The sequence below is a fragment of the Cuculus canorus genome, chromosome 7, assembly GCF_017976375.1.
Source record: "Cuculus canorus isolate bCucCan1 chromosome 7, bCucCan1.pri, whole genome shotgun sequence".
Taxonomy (NCBI): Eukaryota; Metazoa; Chordata; class Aves; order Cuculiformes; family Cuculidae; genus Cuculus; species Cuculus canorus.
This window is the reverse complement of record NC_071407.1, coordinates 16,647,633-16,653,880: the sequence shown is the minus strand read 5'-3', so window position 1 is coordinate 16,653,880 and position 6,248 is coordinate 16,647,633. Positions and strand designations below refer to the sequence as shown.

General features: G+C 37.0%; 1 protein-coding gene across 1 annotated transcript in view; it reads left to right on the top strand.

Moving 5' to 3' along the window:
• Positions 1–4,666: 4,666 nt before the first annotated feature.
• The window catches only part of CPEB3 (cytoplasmic polyadenylation element binding protein 3), an 85,379-nt gene continuing 83,797 nt past the window's right edge, over positions 4,667–6,248 (top strand). The window contains exon 1 of the mRNA XM_054071257.1: positions 4,667–4,765. The gene's annotated coding sequence lies outside the window, so the exon portion shown is untranslated. The remainder of the gene's footprint in view (positions 4,766–6,248) is intronic.

Genomic DNA, 6,248 nt, shown 5'->3' with positions numbered 1-6,248 from the left:
GCATCGCAGTCTGGGAAAATGGAAACGTAGAAGCAGAGAAGTCTTTATAGAACCAAGAGGTCCCTGCCCATTCCAGAGTGGGTAGAACAAGATGAACTTTAAGGTCCCTTCCAACCCAAACTACTCTATGATTCTGTGAACAGTACCTAGAGACAAGTCACCTTCCCATTCTTCTCCAACATTAGTGTCTGCCTCCCTTTTCTCACTCCAAGTGTATTGCGATTTTGCATCCATGTAAAAGCTCTGCCTCGTGCATCGTGTTCTCCCAGCAAAGGGCAAGATCCTACTTCTCAGAGGCAGCGGTGACATTCCAGGTTCTTGGGAAGGCTGATTAGTAAAGACCAGTTTTGAATCTTCCTTTTCAGGTTATATATAATTCAAATGTATGTATGTCTTTGATAAATTGTTCTCGTAATAAGCTTTGCTATATGCAACTACTCTCTGATACCTTGTGTAAATTACAGCTTTGTCAGGCTGCAGTTGCTGTACAAGCTACCTCTGTCTGGGCCCACCCCACCACCAAGCAGCTGCGTCAAAATACTTCTGGTTTTGGTTGAGACGAGTAGTGATTCCACGGTTATGTAGCAAAATGCATGACTACAGGGATGAGCTAGAGTAGGAATGAGAACACTGAATATATTGGATTCATTGACCATCCTGCCTTAGCAAGGGAAAAATCAGTCTGGTTTTCGGAGTCTCTGTGGAGAGGAAAGTGTCATAAAGACATATGTAAAATATCTGGACTTGTACTTTTACCATATGTATGGGGGTGTGTGTGTTTCTTTTCTGATTGCTACAAGTATCATAAACAGGAATGCTAAAGTAATTACAGTGATGTAAATGTTCATTACAGAAGTATGTGTAGAAGCAGGTATGAAGAAGGCATCATGCTGACATCCTGTCCCAGAAAATTCATGTTGTACTTATTCTTGGGACAGTAAAATTTGGGTTTACTTGCACTGCTAAGAAGTCATGGAGGTACAGTGGCCTGAGTAAACCATATGGGCATGGCTTCCTGGAAGAGAACCTAATACACGCTGTCCTAATTACACCTGTTTGTGAAACGTAACAGCAATATTAGATATCAGAGTTTCTGGTTCCTAACCTTGGTCTGGAATAAATGCATTGTCTGTTGGCCAGAGCATTGACCAGCTAGACTAGCCAAATACTTAGAGTTTATATATTTAATCTCAAACTTTACAAGTGGAAATAGGAAAGCTGGTTTTATTCCTAAAGTTATGTGACTTGTGCAATTTCTGTATTTTTGCTTCGGAGTGGGAAGGATGTGCTAGTTGTCTGTCATTTAGGTTAAAGCTATGAGGTCATGATGACTAATAATGGCTGTGAGCAATACTTACCTGAAGAAATGTAACCAGAACTCAGGATCACTTGGTTACCAGTTGAGGCTGAAGAACAGTCTCTGACAAAAGCAGCCGCTTTGCTCTACCACTGGCACAGGAAGGGATGACACGACTGGAGAAAACTTGAATATCGGGTCAAACAGTGAATACTTGGTAGGTTTGGACATTTTTTTTTTCCCCCCTACTTTTTTACAAACTTGAAATATAAAAAAAAAATAGGATACGTAATAGAACAAGGGGTAATGGTTTTAAACTGAAAGAGAGTAGATTAAGATTGGACATAAGGTAGAATTTTTTTATGATGAGAGTGGTGATGAGGTGGTAGATGCCCCCCTAGCCCTGGAAATATTCAAGGCCAGGTTGGATGGGACTGTGAGCAACCTGATACAGTTGAAGATGTCCCTGCTTATTGCAGATGAGTTGGACTAGATGATCTTTAAAGGTCCCCTCCAACACAAACTATCGCATAACTAGCTTAAAGATCCTGAAATTTAAAAACTGATTTGTGCCTTTTTATTGTTCAGGAGTTTGTTGGACAGCTTGGGGAATGTATTCTCCATTTTTCTGCTGTTCTCAGAATTGAAGTGTGATCCTAAAATACATATATAACTAACTCATTCTAAATTTGAGAAAAAACTCCTTATTCCCTGACAAAGCAAGAGTTGTCATTCTATCCTCATCTCTTCCCCTTAACAAGACCGGATATGCAGCTGCTCTATTCAAATGCTTGCTTTATTCTACTTAACAATCTCCTCCTTCAATTCACTCTCCCTCATGCCCTTTTTCTCTTAATTTTCTTTCCGCTTTTTATTCTTTTTGCTTCCTTCTTTGCGTTGTGAGTTTCCACTGTAAATCTCAGATTGCCTCTTGCAGTTTTTCATTTTTTAAACTATTGCTTCCCGGATCATCCCTAAACAGAGTCTTCTTTGTTCCTTTCTTCTGTCTCCATGATGCTCACTGCACTGTCTCCCTCTTTCCTCTCTTACCTTCACCTGGTAGTAGCTGCATTTGAGCACAGAGAGAACTCTCGTGGGAGCAGACTCCCTTTCGCCAATGCAAAATAAGGGAAAATGATTGCTACTAATTGAGATTTGACTGAGCTCGGCCTCACTGATATCAACGGAGATGCAGCCATTTTGAATTAAAACTGCACATTTGAAGGCAAGTACAGACCTTAGTGAAAATCATCAAAAAGAATAAAAGCTATTTAGAGCTTTAAAATGACCCCCAAATTTAGCTATCAGATTTATGTCAAAAGATCACATTTTAAAATACAAAATTGTTTGATAATAAATCTATACAGATTTAACCTTAATAAAGAAGTTGACAAGCAATTACTGTAAGACTAATACAGAGGTATATGAAATATTTATCTGACCATTTCAGCATGGCCTGAAAAAGAGGCCGAATAATGAAGGAGCAGTATCTTAATACGATTCTTTTGATCTGACAACATTAAGAGTGTTGGAATTATTCAGTGTTTTCAGCAAAGCTAAGTAACTTAGCAATATGGAAGTGTTCTATTTTGGCAAAACTGCATTTTAACTGCTATGATAATAATATGTGAAATTAAATTACGAGATCAATTAGGTGTTCCCTTTTTTAATTTACTTAATTCCATCTTTAAAAAGACAAGGAACCCATCATATCTAAACTGAGAAAAACGTTTCTACAATAAAACTTGTTTTTTTCAGTAACATAATACTTCATTTTAACCTTCAAGCTAGGTGGAATATTCACTGGCAAAAAGACTAGCATGGTGTGTTAGTCATAGTAGGCTTAAATTGCTTCATAATGAATTTCATAAAATAAAAATACACTCAATTCAATGTTAATTGAATTAGCTGGGCTTATGTGAGCCTTTCTTACATTTGTTTCTTCGGAGTAGGCCCAGGTCAAGTTATTCAGATACCAGATTGAATTAAACTCTTGTGTTCTGATACAGCTGTTGTTATTATTTTTTAACTTACAGTTAGGAAAGAGTTGGCTGGTAGAAATAAAAACTGTTTTTCTTCTAGTGGCTAGTTGATAAAAAACTGTCTTCATGTTCTCATTTTCTTTGGTTCTGGAGTGCTTCTCCATTTGTGAATATCATAATGAGCACTCTCCTTATCTTAATAATTGACCTACAAAGTGAAGCTGTCTCCTGGGAAGTACTGTCAGCAATGGTGTGGTCCCTTCCACACCAATCCTCAAATGAACTGAAAAGCAATAACACAGAAGTAAATAGGAAGATAAAGAAGGGGTATAGAAAGACTAGAGCCAGCCCTGTGCTAGATGGGATGTTGCAACAAATCAGATATTTTCAGCTGCTGTTTTTCAAGGGCATTTTTCCTGCCTGGAATGATTCAGAGTAGCACAAGCAGGTTAGAGCAAGTGTTGAGAAACTTTTAATTACAGCATTGGTTTAAAGCACGCAGACCATACAGTCCAACATAAACAGACTGTAGAAAGTAGAGACATAAGTGCTTTAACAACACACTTTCAACTGCCCTAATTTATCTGTCTCAGCTCTCTTTCACCCATAAAGCTACGCAGTTCATCCTTTGAAAAATCAGCCTGCAATTTTATTAAACACTGATATTTAAATGTTTCTGTTTTCAGCTATGTAACTTCTATACAAAAATTAGTATTTGGTCCTAAATAATTGCTAATATGAATAATTACCCAGAATAAATATTCAGAATAATTCATGGACTAGTACAAGACAATACAAGTGCCAGTAAACAATATTCTGAAAACTTTAGCTAACCTACATTAGTCATCATAATATTAATATGACAGGAACTCCTGTCAGGCTGTATATTGATGAGGAGATTGGAGATATGTGGATAATGGGTAGAGGAAAGGAGGTAGCTGAAATGTGGAACTGCAGCGTTCAAAGTAAATTTTCTTCAGTTTAGCAACGTGACACAATCTCCTTTGTACTAGTTGTATACTTTGAAGCTGGTATGAGCTTATAATTAATTTCTTATACTAGAAGTTGGAGGGAAGTTTGGAAATAGTAGAACTATTTCTTTGTTTGGCAATTGTTCAGAAGAGGTAGCTATTTTGGCACAGACTTAGAAATTAAACTGCAATCTAATTACTCACTTTCAGCTCAATCTGACAGATATTTATTTTCTTAGAGCTGGTGATTCAGATCGCAGCAATTTTCTTTGGAAGGCGGGAGGGTGCACAGATTTTCTTTCCAAGCCCTCTTCCTTTGAGGACAGGCAGCAGGGAAATGCCATCCGTAGCTCAGACTTCAACCCCCAGGATTCCTTGGGAGAGCATGCGCTGAGAGCTCCCAGTTGTCAAAGTGCTCTTCCCAGAGTGGTCGACTATTTGTCAAACACCAAACCCGAAAGAAGAAAATAAATATACTGTCATTTTGTTGCTCTTTAAATACAGAAAATTCAAAGGTAACTGTTCCTTAAAAATTTCTGTGTTGACTGTGTGGGTTACTGCATGCAAATGGTGCTGGTATTGCTGTGGGGATATAGATTTCCTGTACTGGATTGTAAATTTGTACAAATACTTACACCAGAAAATAATCAAGAGGTACTGCATATTAGTCCAACATTAGACATTGGCTGGCCTGTCTTTCAAAGTCATTTATGATCCAGTGTTTTTCCATTCAGGCTGGCTTCATTCATCAAAGGTAGGTCTTGACCTTGACAAGAGGGTCGAATTGTGCAGCGAGTTTTACCTTTAAGAAGCAATATGAAAACAAATGTGGATTACAGTCCTTAGGATAAAGTTCAAAACCGGCTAGCTACGTCATGGTACTTATTTGGAGCAACTGCTGTGCTGGTCACTATCGATTATCTAGAGGCTAGCTGATTTAAACACACTTTATTAACAACAGAATTTTAACATTTCAGCTGCTACGTTTTTCCTCTCTAAAGATACTTTTATTCTGATAGCTCAGAACTAGGAGAGGGATGCATATAATCATTTTCTCTCTCTGATGTGGGATAATCAGTAATTTTATCTAGCCTTAGGAGTAATATTATTTTGATAGAAATGAAGCTAATGGAACACTACGCAGAGGTTTGTATATTATGTTTTACTGCAGTACTGCTTTAAACTGCCTCACAAGGTTTTCTGCACCCCCACCAGCAGCAGCAGAGTGGCCTGTTAGAGCTGCAATAGTTTACTCCATTTTTACATAGTCTGTTCATGAACCCTTGCTGTTCAATTTACATATTAAACAGGTAAATAACAGGGAGCATGAGCAGTAACTTACGGGATAAGACAAAACTGTCCTGACATTCATTTTAACTACGAGGTGTGTATATGGTTCAGAAGAGATTTAAAAGAAAGGAACAAAAATTGTTAAAGATATACTGAACCATCTAAAAATTCTTGATGTCTTTCAATGTTACATTAAAACAACAGTCCTTAAAAAATGGAATCCTAGGAAAGTACATGTCATATGATTAACTCAATATAAATGCAATTAGGTATTCAGTGATAACAATCTTTGACATTATTAATTAAGTGATTTTTGGCTCATTTAAAATAGTTTTGAGATTTAGGACAATCTCTTTAATTGACTAAAAGTCTGCAATATGTGTAGGTTCCCATTCTAGTTTCATACAATTGCTCTGTATGCATTGGTAATTAGCAATTACTATTGTCTTTCAAAATAATAATCAAATCATAACATGTCCTGTTTCATATGGAGCACCATTTCTTGCAGGTATGACTCAACCATTTTACATACATTTACTTTTTAAAGCATCAACTTATGTGTTGATTTAGCAAATAATTTGCATCACTAGTCTTTGTCTTGTGCACATAAGATGACTTTTAGAGTGTGGCATGTCTATATTTTAGATATTTCAATTTATATTTCAATTTGTCCCATTTTTGTTTTTCATTGTGAAAGCATTGGAAGCG